Source organism: Culex quinquefasciatus, chromosome 1, assembly GCF_015732765.1.
Source record: "Culex quinquefasciatus strain JHB chromosome 1, VPISU_Cqui_1.0_pri_paternal, whole genome shotgun sequence".
Lineage (NCBI taxonomy): Eukaryota > Metazoa > Arthropoda > Insecta > Diptera > Culicidae > Culex > Culex quinquefasciatus.
This window is the reverse complement of record NC_051861.1, coordinates 58165123-58179977: the sequence shown is the minus strand read 5'-3', so window position 1 is coordinate 58179977 and position 14855 is coordinate 58165123. Positions and strand designations below refer to the sequence as shown.

The 14855-nt window shown below is 38.2% G+C and overlaps 1 protein-coding gene and 1 long non-coding RNA gene across 4 annotated transcripts in view; both read left to right on the top strand.

Annotated features, from left to right (window-relative positions):
- The window catches only part of LOC6048537, a 145785-nt gene that overhangs the window by 114845 nt on the left and 16085 nt on the right, over nt 1–14855 (top strand). The window lies entirely within an intron of this gene.
- LOC119766960 lies at nt 11821–12111 on the top strand. Its single transcript, XR_005277229.1, has 2 exons — nt 11821–12004; nt 12062–12111. It is a non-coding gene; the product is annotated as an uncharacterized LOC119766960 (long non-coding RNA).

Sequence of the window (14855 nt, the reverse complement as noted above, 5' to 3'; positions counted from 1 at the left end):
ACATTATCGTGTTAAAAATTATGAATTAACATGAATAAAACTCTCGTGAAGCATGATTAAGGAGGAGGATTTCTGGAAAGTATAAAACTGAAAAATGTAAGAAAATCACAAAGATTAATCTGATTTATTACCTGATAAAGAACGAATCCAGTGGTGTTGATTTCGACACCGTCTGAACTTTTTTTGTTTGTCAATCATTTCTAAATCTTGGAAAACGTTACAGCTGCTGTCCACATGTATCAGAAGTATATGGTTTTGTTTTTGAAATTAAATGTACCACAATTGAAAAAAAAATCATTAATTATTTAGATGAAACTGGCTCACAATATAAAAATACGGTTTAATATGATCAATCTTTCAAACCGTAATGCAGATTTAGGGGTTTTTGCTGAATGACACTATTTCACTACCAAAAAATAAAAAAAATCAAATCAAATTATTCGCTCTACAGCATTGCCTTGGCGTTCTCGATTGCGAGATTCCTACTCGAAACTAGGTGTTCGAAGGCTTGATTGTTGAGGCAATTGCAAACCTCTTTTTACACCTTAGTTTCCATCCACCTCGGGATTCGAACTGACGACCTTTGGATTGTTAGTCCAACTGCCTACCAGCGACGCCACCGAGGCAGGACTCAGGGAGACGACTCCTACACCTGGAATGAGCTAACGAGTGCATGAGTGCAGCAAACCGTATCGTATGTCGTAACATTGTTAACAAGGACCAATGTACAATTTAACCTCACAAAACACCAAAGTTGAAACCCCCAATCTACCTATGTTTGCCACTGGAAACCAACTTCTGACGCTGCTGCAAATCAACATTCGTGGGATAAATAACCTAGAAAAACTGGACTGCTTTACTTCCTTCGTTGAATCGCTGAGAACCAACGTTGACGTAATAGTAGTTGGAGAAACTATGTTGAAACAGGAGAGATGCCAATATTACAACATCGCTGGGTTTAGCAGTGTTCATTCCTGTCGTAACCAGTCTTCAGGAGGACTTGCAATGTTCATACGCGACGGTATGGACTACACTATCAAGAAAAATATCTCGCACGACGGGTATCACCACATCGAGATGTCGATCAAGCTTAAGCATAAAACGTGCACCATTCACGGTGTCTATCGTCCGCCGGATAATGATCTTCCCCGACTGCTTGCTTTCGTTGAAGGCATTCTTGCAACGACTGATCCGATGTGCCCTACGTTCATCCTAGGAGACATCAATGTCGCCGTGAATAAACTAGCTGAAAATGATGTTCTGGAGTACCTCAACGTGCTTGCTTCATACAACATGTGCGTGACAAATACCGTTACAACTCGCCCGCTGAGCAACAACATTCTTGACCACGTTATCGCGAGAACAGACGATGCTGATCATACTCACAACTACACGATCGACTGCGATTTGAGTGACCACAGCTATATCCTGACGCAGTTCAAATCTCCACCTAAACTTCCACACCGCGTTACCTTGACTAAACCGAAGACCGACTACAGTTCTGTAAAGTGTGAATTTGAGCAATTTCTCCAAAACACTCAGTGGGAAGCTATGGAACCTAACCTGCGGCTAGCTACAATTGCTAATGTCTACAGGGAGATTAAGCATGCCCATACTACCGTCGTCACAGTTGAAGCTAAACTCAAAAAGGGTGACTGTCCCTGGTTTACGTTGGACGTTTGGGTGCTGATCCAAGTGAGGGACAATGCCCTGCAAAACTGGAAAGCCGACCGCCAAAACCCCCACCTGCGCGAGCTGCTTGATCGTGCAAACAAGTTACTTGCTGCAGCCAAAAGAAAAGCGAAACGCGACTTTCATTCAAAACTCTTCAACACCAATAACGCCAAACTTCTTTGGAAGAGGATCAACGAAGTTTTGGGTAAGAACTCGAAGCAGGATGCTGTCGTTTTGAAGGTCAACGAAAGCGAGGTAGCTGAGCCAACCATGGTTGCAACTCACTTTAACGACTATTTCACGACAATCGGAGCAAAACTCGCTGAACAATTGACGTCTACGCGGAATATCAACGAGTTCAACACGATCAAGACTTTACCTCGAATGGGTGGGTCTTTCTTCCTGTTCCCTGCACCCAAACGGCGGTCGCATGATTGTGATGCATGCCGGCATGAAAGTATATCAGAATCTGCATGAAATCTGTCCGCATGCATTTTTTGCGATATAGGGGTATGACATTTTTGCCCGTTACCGACAATTATCGACATTACCGACGGCTTTTTGGTTGTATTTCACAAAAAAAACCCTTAACACAACGAGGATTGAACCACTAACTTCTTGGTTATTGATCCGACACGCTACCACCGCGCCATGGACGCTTGATGAAAAGTGAATGAAAGAGCACCAACATATGCTTCTCTTTGGAGTGTTGCTCGGAGACGGGCCAGCGTTATATGTGTTGGTGAGAACTGCAGATTGCTGAAATGTTTACACGCGGGCAAAAATGATCTAGGGGCTTGCTGCAAAAAATGTTATAAAATATGACATTTTCTGCAGCAAATCCACTGTTGCAGATTTTGAGATATATTTTTCTTTTGGGTGTGCCGCACCCGAGGAGATTGCACGTGTAATCAAGACTCTAGACCCGAGTAAAGCTGTTGGCCATGATGGGTTTCCAGTAACAGCACTAAAACAACACTCTGAACAGCTCTCCAAGATCTTAGCTTCAACTTTCAACGACTCTGTGACGAGTGGTACCTATCCAGAACATCTCAAGGAGGCAATTGTTCACCCTATCTTCAAGGGGGGGTGATCCTACACAGATGAGTAATTACCGTCCTATATCTGTCCTGCCATCAATGAACAAAATCTTCGAAACCCTGTTGTCGTCACGGCTGACCAAGTTCCTGAGCAAACATAAGTTTTTCTACGAGATGCAGTACGGCTTCCGGAAAGGTTCCTGTACTGAAGTTGCTGTTCTAGATCTTGTGAATGATATCTCTGAGGTGATTGATCAGAAGCAAAAAGTTGCTGGATCAATTTTCCTTGACTTAACCAAAGCTTTCGATACGATCGATCATGAGCTTCTTCTGGATAAGCTCAACTTGTACGGTGTTCGTGGTCTGGTGAATGATCTTCTTCGAAGTTACCTGTGCAATCGTCGACAAAAGGTTAGTGTAAACGGAACTTTCAGCCCCGAACGTTGTATCAACTGCGGAGTCCCGCAAGGAAGCAATGTTGGACCGTTACTTTTCCTAATATACATCAACGACATGGCCAGGCTAAAGCTCCACGGTCGGCCCAGGTTGTTTGCGGATGATACTGTTGTGACTTATCGCAACGGTGGCGTACTAGAAATGGTATCCGACATGACTGATGACTTGGCCAAGATCAACGCCTTCTTGGAGAATAATCTACTATCACTAAATGCGAAGAAAACTAAAATAATGTTTTTCCGAGGAAGCCGCATGACAATACCACCTCACCCGAATGTAGAAGTGAAGGGCTGCTGTATTGACGAGGTCGAAACCTTCAAATACCTTGGGATACACTTGGACTCAACGCTTACTTGGAAAATCCATATTGAAAACCTGGTCAAGTCTAATGCGCCACTTTGTGGAATGTTCAGGAAGCTTTCTCACTTTCTTCCGCGACACGTGCTGATGAAAGTTTACTATTCGTTTGTGCATAGCCGGTACCAATTTGGAGTATCCATCTGGGGCTCAGCCTGTGCGTCACATCTGAAGACAGTCCAGATCCAGCAAAACCGGTGCCTGAAAGCGATCCTGAAGCTGCCTTTCCTGTTCCCTACACTCGAACTTTACAATTCAACTCTTCACAATGCTCTACCTATTGCTACTCTCCACGAACTCCAAACAACTATACTAACGCATCGCATGGTTAAACTGAAAGACATCCATCATAACTTCGAAATCCGCATGCTGAATCACCAACGTGGGATGAGAATCCAAGAACGTTTAGTCGTTCCCCGCTTTAGGACGGAATTAGGGAGGAGAAGATTTTGCTGCAACGGACCAAGAATGTACAATAATTTACCCGGTGATTTAAAAACAAGTGATCAACTTCTTAAATTTAAACAAAAAGTGAAATTTTTATCCGTGCCAACCTAGCTAGATACTTGTAACGTTTTTAATATGTATTGTAGTGACATGTTAGTGTAATCTTAGATAATGTAAACAGTACTTGTAACTAATCGTTACTGCAAAGAGGTTTTTTAGAGGAACGCAAGTTCATTGAGACCTTAAGTGCACACGAATTGTTAAACTGAAAATAAACGACTAATTTGATTGATTGATTGAACGACCTAACCATTAGAGGTTAGTCCGGGGCCAACATTTACTTCCCGTCCGACGAAAGGCGTGATCAGACAAATCTCGTCTCGAAAAATGCCACCGGGACCGTCTGGGATCGAACCCAGGCCGACTGGGTGAGAGGCAATCACGCTTACCCCTACACCGCGGTTTCACTACCGCACTTGGCAAAAGCTCTAGAACCCATGAGAATTATTTCATCTACTACAGCCAGCTCTACATTTGATCTCTTTTAAAACAAAAGAAGAAATAAGAGAAATAATTTGATAAAGTGGGAAGAAATTAGGAATAAGGGGAAATATAAAAATAATCGATGAATAATGATAAATTTTTGAATATTGTATTATATAAACTCTATAGCATTTGCAAATAAATATAATAAGTTCAAATTTTACTTAATATGGTTCAATAACACTGAGATCAGGAAAAACAGTGCATTGAAAATTACCCAATAAATATTCATTAAAAAAATAGATTGTTTAAGGTATTGATTATCTCAAAATAAAAATAATTCATCTTACAGAACACCAGGTAGTAATTATAGATCAGCACGACTGAGGGCTTCTAGCAGATGCGGCATGTGTAGATGATGTGGGTAATCTTACATTCTTAAAACTTTAAAATTCGATATCTCTGGAACGAAACATATTCCTTTCTGTCGATAAGTGATTCTTATGTAAAATTGGCCGGGGAATACGATGGTGAGGTCAAATTTAAAACAATAAATAGGGCTGTTTTGAGATACGGCCTTATAAAGTTTTCAATTGCGCAATACAGGTAAGAAATATATTTTAATCTAAATTTTGATCACGGAAATGGATTCTACGTCCAATTTCCTACAAAATTGAGTCTAAGACCGACCCTCTAAGATTTGTGGTTTCTGAGTAATCGTCGTTTGAAGATAAGGGGTTCGCTCAAAAATCGCCAAAAGTCGATTTTTCGGGAGGGTACAAAAATGGAGGGGGTGGTCCGATTTGGATGAAATTCGGGATTTTTGCATGTTTTGATAGTCTCAACAGCTCTGCCAAATTTAAGCAGAATCGGAGATGGTAATTTTCAAATGCTGTTCCGCTTCATATGGAATGACCCATATACATTTTCATTACTTTACAGATTGATTCAAAATCATGTGCACTTATAGAAAAAACTAAAACTATGCATTACTTTGTTCAACAAAACCGGAGACAGGGTAGAGTAGTCATAAATGAGACACGGGGAACAATGATAAAATGGCTCTTACAAGTCGTAGTTTCAACCAATCAGGCTCATATTTGGGGGAAAGGTGTGTCTACACGTCTACCTTAATAGTGGCTTTGGTTATGGGCGCTCCCTTGAAAAGTTATTCATAAATGTTTGATTCTGGGGTGTAAAAGTAAATTATGGACAAAAATTACTTTTTCGCTCGTAGGCTGACACTAAATTTATATTTCTTCAGGTTTCTTTCGATGCTCCATAGGGAATGAGTTGGGCTACAATGTCCTTTCATTAGGTTTGACCAGGGATGGAATAATCGCAAAAAAATCAATTTTGTTTGCAAACTTTCTTCACCCGCGAAAGAGAGAGGATGCAAATCACTGAGAATAAAACCGAACATCTCCGAGAAAATCAATCTGCTGATGATTTTTTATGAATTTCCTTGTTAGCACACGGAGAAAAAACCGTTCTGGATTTCATGAACAAATGTGTATGTCAACGCGTACTTGCGCTGTTCTTGAAATCGTGAACTTTTTCATGATATCATGAAGAAAATAACACGATATCGTGCGCTATAGTCCATGAAATCGCGTACTGAATGTTATGTCAGAAAAAGCTTTCTGACAAAAAGTTTGTGTTTCAATTACTACGCCACCTATCTGTGAACTTAGATTGGGCTAGGAAGCTTTCTAACATTTCATGCACTCACACTAGTGCAACGCAGTCTTTTGTTTAAGTGTGGAGCGATACGAGGTTTGACATGTTCAAACCAAGGTTCAAACTGGTTTCTAATGATCAATTCACTTATTGGCGAAGCCCATACTTTCTTATTATAATACGGTGATGGTATTTTTTTACAGTATAGTAGATTGAAGATAAATGGGAAAAATTAATCAACAGAATTTAAAAAAAAATATGTAGGTAATTATGTTACACATAACTAATGTGACAAAGAACTTTACCAAACGTATTGCACTAGAAATCAAGAAGAACGATTACGCTTGTTTTTTAAAATGGATTTTATATTATTTCTTCAAGAATTACCTTCGCGGCTTTTCTTGACAGCTCATTCCAAGGGGACCATAGTTGATCCATCGTAAAATGTTGTCTTGTCGTTTTTTGCATTAAGGGTGCACAACAACCAAGGAAGTTGTTGTCTTCTTATTCTAAAATTGTTGAACTTACGGACCCAATCTTAAAATAATTTGATTGTAAAAATTTACAACTTTTGTTGTAAATCGTTAAGCTTAGGGGATGAATACAAAAATATATCGAAAGTTCCCGTAGTTTTGAAGATACTAAAATGTCTGTGACAAAAATCTGGGTGCAAAAGCTTTGGTTGATGTGCACCGTTAAAATGAAAAAAAGTGATCAAAAATGGATTTAGATCGAGATTTTTTATCGTTGTAAATAAAAATTGACCAGATTCAGCAATAAAGCTTATTTTTCTGAGTATAAAGACCATTTTTACGACCACAAATTGTTTAAATAAGATTTTCAGAACAATTTTGAGAAATTTATTTCTCGGCCTTTCTAAACAGAAAGTATCTTACTTGACAGCTCGTTCCAAGTGGACCATAGTTAATCCATCGAACAAATGGTGTTTTGTTAATAGGGTCCTAAAGCCACATGTAAATTTTTATCTACAACGGTAAAAAACACGATTAAAGATTATGTCTAATCTTTTTTTTCATTTTATTGCAAAAAATAACAAGACAACATTTCACCATGGATCAACTATGGTCCCCTTGGAACGAGCTGTCAGGTATAATGCTTTCTGTCAAGAAGGGCCGCGATATTTTTTTCATTTTAATGCAATAAAATAACAAGACAACATTTCACGATGGATCAACTATCATCCCCGTGGAACGAGCTGTCTAAGGCTGGGTTTTCATGGATCATGCAACGACATCGTAAGCACGAGCATCGAAATTTTTACGATGCTCTTGGATGGCGTTATGACTTAGCTATGACTCAAACCTAAATAACGGGCAGACCGCCATTTTTCCCGCAAGCGTTTCAAGAAGGAACGGTAGAAAATGGGAGAGAAACGCTTGGGGAAACGTCAACACAAAGCAACACGTGCACGGAAAAACCAAAGATAAAAATTTTAGACAAATGCAGGGGAACTTTTAATTTAGAACCATTCAAAATTTATTTCCGGATAGAACAAAATAATATTAATATTAACAATGTTTGGCAGCATTTAGTAGAGCACAACAAAATATACCAAAATAAGACCGGCGAGAACGGGAAGTATCTAATTATAGAACGAAAAATCAAAGTATCCGGAGTTTTTTTTTTTAAAGGTCCTATAAACCAAATTTTCATTTTTTGCTTTTTGGGTGTTTTTGAATACCCCTGACTCAAGGCGGGGTCCTTTTTAAAAAAAAACTCCAGGTATGCTATTTGAAGGGACTGAAAAATAATTGATAGATGGAGCCATATTGATATTGAGAAAATTGACAGCCAGAGAGTCAACTGTACAAACATGGGGTGAATTGAAATTCTGAAATTCTGAAATTCTGAAATTCAGAAATTCAGAAATTCTGAAATTCTGAAATTCTGAAATTCAGAAATTCAGAAATTCAGAAATTCAGAAATTCAGAAATTCAGAAATTCAGAAATTCAGACATTCAGAAATTCAGAAATTCAGACATTCAGAAATTCAGAAATTCAGACATTCAGAAATTCAGAAATTCAGAAATCCTGAAATTCTGAAATACTGAAATTCTGAAATTCTGAATTTCTTAAATTAAGAAATTAAGAAATTCTGAAAATATGAAATTAAGAAATTTAGAAATTGAGAAATTCTGAAATTTTTTCTGAATTTCTGAATTTCTAAATTTCTGAATTTCTGAATTTCTTAATTTCTTAATTTCTTTATTTCTTTATTTCTTTATTTCTTTATTTCATTATTTCTTTATTTCTTGATTTCTTTATTTCTTTATTTCTTTATTTCTTTATTTCTTTATTTCTTTATTTCTTTATTTCTTTATTTCTTTATTTCTTTATTTCTTTATTTCTTTATTTCTTTATTTCTTTATTTCTTTATTTCTTTATTTCTTTATTTCTTTATTTTTTTTTTCTTTATTTCTTTATTTCTTTATTTCTTTATGAAATGTGCGGACTTCAACTAGAAACGCACGCTTTAACTGTTGAAACAACACTTTATTATTCACTGCAAGATGTTAAACTCTGCGACTTGACCCGACGACGGTCGGCAGGGAAAGAGATCGACTCTGGACAAGATCATATTCACTTAGCCTCGTGCTATAATACGAACAGGAAATACCTCATTTGATTGTACCTACTGACAACTCTGTCATTACATCTGGTACTACTAAGTATAGCAAGCAAGGGATACTACATCTCTCCCGCGACAAACTAAGACTCACAATAAAGTTTCCGGATAACTTTTGACTGACTTTGACGACGACTTTCAGATCTGATTGACTTTCTAGCTAGGGCCTACACTTGATCGACAACATGATCATGACGACTACTCCTGACGACTTGGAGCATGACTACGACTATTTTTGAACTAAGACTCAAATACTTCCAGACACATGTTTAGACGAAGTACTTCGACACCAACTTACATCTCAGCCACACGACGATCCACGTTTTCTTCCGAACTAAGCTGATCAGACTTACCTCAGAGACGCAGCGAGACGTGGTCTTTTCCTCCACACGTGTACAAGTTCCATGACCTCATCGGAAGCATGGTCCGAAACGACAACTTACACTTGTGACTTATACTGACCATGACTACTCCTTCCACCAGTGAATTGTTGACCTCTTACCTCGTGGAGACACTCCTAACCTCAGCTTTGGACTGGCACGACATCTTCTTCTGCTGACCCAGGACAGCTGCGAAACTTCGAGCAATCGAGCATGCCTTGTCGAAAGTTAAGCCAAACTCCATCAGCAGCCTTTATCGGAGACGCTGGCCACAGATTACTGTAACACATGGCCCAGCAGGACATCTGACAGACATGTCCCGTACACACATGGCTGTGCCTTCACTGAGAGGTTATGTTCCATTACACCACGAGTTCACTCACTGACCGCTTACAACTCAATTCCACAGCGCGAACTACGACACTATTCGCGATTAACCGTCGAGTCACTCGGTTTATCCTCGTCGCCAATTTGAAATGTGCGGACTTCAACTAGAAACGCACGCTTTAACTGTTGAAACAACACTTTATTATTCACTGCAAGATGTTACACTCTGCGACTTGACCCGACGACGGTCGGCAGGGAAAGAGATCGACTCTGGACAAGATCATATTCACTTAGCCTCGTGCTATAATACGAACAGGAAATACCTCATTTGATTGTACCTACTGACAACTCTGTCATTACATCTGGTACTACTAAGTATAGCAAGCAAGGGATACTACACTTTATTTCTTTATTTCTTTATTTCTTTATTTCTTTATTTCTTTATTTCTTTATTTCTTTATTTCTTTATTTCTTTATTTCTTTATTTCTTTATTTCTTTATTTCTTTATTTCTTTATTTCTTTATTTCTTTATTTCTTTATTTCTTTATTTCTTTATTTCTTTATTTCTTTATTTCTTTATTTCTTTATTTCTTTATTTCTTTATTTCTTTATTTCTTTATTACTTTATTTCTTTATTTTTTTTCTTTACTTGCTTTTCTTCTTAATTTCTCCCACTCTTCTAACCTTCAGTCAGAACTATGATGCAATTATCAAATATTTATTACATAAAAATAAATATGAAAAAAAATCTATTTTTTCCATGTTTTCAACTTTCCGTGCATGGTAAACCGTACACACTTTGATCTAGCGTACTGTTTAAAAATGTTCTATGTTTATCGGAAACACTCGTATCATAGGTGGCAATCAACATTTTCCTTGAATGACATACATTTCATGTGTGTTATTTGAAAACGTAAAAACCCGCTTTAAAATAATTTGAGGTAGCCTATCGCCTCTTTTCAAAACTTTGTCGACATCAACATCAGCCGATTCCATTGTTGCCATTTTGGCATCGGAAAAATCTCATGTGTTTGCCACAAAACGCTTGCCTGCTTGAAATATTCACGGAAATATTTCACAGCGTTATTTGGTTTGTGTCCATGGTGTCGCGGCAGCAATATGGCTGAAAGGACATGCATCGAACTACGATGCAATGACATTTTAGCAAAGCATGGTAGTTATGCTTTCGATGTCGGTCATCTTACGATGCTCGTGCATCGAAAATCAAAAGTCGGAAAATCACATTTTCGGGGATTTCCGGCAATTAGTATTTGTTTTTATTGTTCGTACTGCCATGAACAATCAATCTCAACTATTTTACCACTTAACTTGGTCGAAAAATATGAGTTTTCGACCAAATTTGACCACGAGCATCGAAAGCCGCTTTCGATGTCGGTCATCGAAAAATCCATGAAAATCCACCCTAATGTACGTTCGTTTGAGCTGTCAAAGCGTTTTTTGAAGAAACTCGCGCTAGTTCGGCACGAGTTCTGCCGCCATCTTGGAACTGAAACTCTAGTGCCACACTCGATATTTTTTCAGTTTCATGCGAGTTCTACGCACACTAACAAATGACGTTCGTTTGACCAAAATGGGCACCGACGAGGGCGGCACTCAGTGCCGCACCGGCTCTTCAAACAAACGTACCAATAGTTGATCCAGCGAAAAAATGTTGTCTTGAGAATTTATTTTTTTTTGCATTAAAATAAAGAAAAGTTATCAGAAATGGGTTTTAAACGTGTTTTTAACCGTTGTACACACATATTTACATTGTGCTTGAGTACCCTATTGGGTCTTAAAATTAAACTAAAATTTGTGATATTATTTATTGTTCACAACGATAAAACTTATTTTTATGAGACAGCAAAGGATTTAATATGGATTTTTATTTAATTTAAAAAATATACCTTCGCGGCCCTTCTTAAAAGAAAATATCCTATTTAACAGCTTGTTTCGAGAGAACCATATCTAATTGATCGAAAAATGGTGTCTTGTCAATATATTTGTTTGCATTTAAATAAAAAAAAAGTGATCTGAAATGGTTTTTTTAATATAAATAGGGCTTTAGGACCCTATTCAAGCGTAACTTTAGTGCGAAGTGCGATATTAAGTGCATTAAACAAGTGATCAGATATAATTTAAGCGTATTCCTACCGTTGCACATAAAAATTTACATGAGGTTAAGGACCCTATTGAATTAAAATTTGGTCTAAAAATAATGCTATTATTCAACTAATACTTTAACTTTATTTACATTCGACAGTTTTTGCAAAAAAAAATTCTAATTGTTAAGCAAAATCAAATCGTCACGTAATATCTGAATGGTTCTCCATTTCCACGTCGCGTTATCTTTGCGCGTTCCCATAAAAAGCTCTGACGACGCAGTAGACGTCACCAATCAACAAAACAAGTTCAGACGTGTAAATTTCCTCAAATTTTCTGCTGAAGGGGACCGTTTTTTTGAATTATGGCCATTGTTGGATCCGGAATATTCAAGATTCACCGAATTTTGGTAAGTTAAATTGTCATTTGAGCATTTCTATGACTGACCAATGAATATTTCCTACAGGAAGGAACCACTCTCAGTCATCGAGTCGTGAAAGTACCCGACAGAAGAATCATGAACTTCCGTTGTTCCAGATTATGTACTTACACGGCCACCCGGTTGAGGAATCGGTCGATAATCAACGGAATCGTGAGACCAAGGTGGACAAACAGCAAAGCAGCTGGAAAGTTTCGGTGGATATTTCTGGTTGAAAGTGTGTGCAAACTGCCTAAGTTTCAAGTTCCAGCTCATGGATCTGGTAGTGGCGACTCACTGCCGGGAGATTTTACCCGAGTGGACGGAGGAATCTGGCAAACAACTAAAATTTCAAGTGTAATATTTATGAATTGTGACATGTTATTATCAGTAATATTGTGAATAAAGTTGAATATTTTTTTCTTGTTTTCTTCAGCAAAAAAAATCCTTGAAAACTAATTCGTTTCATGGCAATCAGAAAGCTTTATGCTTACATTACCCACCGCCAGATGGCGGGTCAAAAGCTTCGAGTTACAGTCGTGATCGATATTCAGATGGCGCTGTTACCATTACATAAAGCTGGAAGCTTAAAAGCTGAAAGCTTTATCGATTTTTAAAGCTTGGTGGCGTGAACAAGTGTGCACGATTTGCATTTAGTTCATGGAAAGTGTTCATGGTACGTTTTCGTACCGTAGAAATCGCGTTGTTCCCAAATTCGTGGTACGTTGTTCACGTATTTCGGAACGGTTTTTTCTCCGTGTAGGGTGGTCCAAATCCGGGCTTTTTTGGGGCTACCCCCTGGAATGAAAGATTGACCCATCACTAGGCTAAATTCCAAATTTGAACTCATTCTGACCACGGGAACCCCTCCCTCTAATCGCTTGAAGTTTGTATGGGAAAAATCCTCAAAATGTATGGAGAAAAGCAACTGTTTCAGTTTTTACCTGTGGAGGGCGCAATATTCGTCCAATCTTTATCAATAAAACATAAAAATTACTTATCGACAGAAAGGAATATGTTTCGTTCCAGAGATATCAAATTTTAAAGTGTTAAGTATTTGAGATTACCTGAATTAGCTTTATTCGCCGCATCTCCTAGAAGCACTCGGGCGCGCCGACCAATAACTGCTACCTGGTTATTTATTGAAATAAGATTTCATCCCAAATAATCATTAGCAAATCAGCTCACAGGACATAGCAAGAACGACACGCAATCCTGCAGAGCTAGCAGGAAATTGAAATTGATCTTGTAAGTAACACTTAAGAAAAAGTTTATGATACATTATCGTGTTAAAAATTATGAATTAACATGAATAAAACTCTCGTGAAGCATGATTAAGGAGGAGGATTTCTGGAAAGTATAAAACTGAAAAATGTAAGAAAATCACAAAGATTAATCTGATTTATTACCTGATAAAGAACGAATCCAGTTGTGTTGATTTCGACACCGTCCGAACTTTTTTTGTTTGTCAATCATTTCTAAATCTTGGAAAACGTTACAGCTGCTGTCTACATGTTTTAGAAGTATATGGTTTTGTTTTTGAAATTAAATGTACCACAAATGAAAAAAAATCATTAATTATTTAGATGAAACTAGCTCACAATGAAACTGGCACCTGCAATGGTACAACACAAAAACATGCTGCTTTGCTAGAAAAGTATTGATTTTCGTAGAGTGTCTCATAGGGTGGTCCAAATCCGGGCTTTTTTGGGGCTACCCCCTGAAATGAAAAATTGACCCATCACTAGGCTAAATTCCAAATTTGAACTAATTCTGACCACGGGAACCCCTCCCTCTAATCGCTTGAAGTTTGTATGGGAAAAATCCTCAAAATGTATGGAGAAAAGCAACTGTTTCAGTTTTGTACCTGTGGAGGGCGCAATATTCGTCCAATCTTTATCAATTCTCAGATGTAGAATCTTCATGAAATTTTGAACAACTTTCCCGAAGACAACATATTTTTAGGATTTGTTGCTGAAAAGTTATTAGCTTCCGAAATGAACAATTTTTGCGCAGTCCACTCAAAGGGGCAACATAATAGACGCACTGCCAGGCAGGCAGGCAGGCAAGCGCGTACGCACGTGCTTTCAAAAATAATTGTTCCTATTTAGCCCCTTAGAGCCGTCTGCGCAAAAAGGGTCCGTTTCGGAAGCTAATAACTTTACAGCAAAAAATCCTAAAAATATGGTGTCTTCGGGAAAGTTGTTCAAAATTTAATGAAGATTCTACATTAGCCTGTCCCATTTTGAGGTCATGTCGAGGAATTTCAGGTGCTCACTTCTTAACATTCCAACGCCCAAGGCTCCAAAAAAGTCGGAACGGTAACTTCAACTCAATGGTTCTCGGGCATAACTCAACCAATCAAGATGATTCTTCTTTCCAGTGATTTGTTAGGATGTCTAAATGATTCTAGAACATTGCAGAACTTAATTTGATCAAATCTGTCATTTTTGCGATCAATTACATCGTTCCAACTTTTTTTTCGCGTGTAAAAAAAATCGCGGAAAATTCCGCGGAGGAAGTTGTTTTAAAAAAGGTGGAACGATGTTTTCGGTCGCAGAAATTACAGATTTGTTCAAATCAAGATCTGCAAAATTTTAAGATCATTTAGACATTCTTAAACCCCCCCCCCCCCTATTCGATTTACTGATTAAGTCACTTTTTTGAACAAGTTTTCTAAAATCACTTGGAATCAATACAAAAACTGATTCGATCAGGTGTGTATGTAGGGTCTCGGCGCAACGGAGGCAGCTCGGTAGCTGCCGGTCATCCTCCCGAACGCCCTCTGACCTGGTGTCCGTTGCCGAGCCTCCGCCGGTCGCTCCGGACCATATCTCCAGCG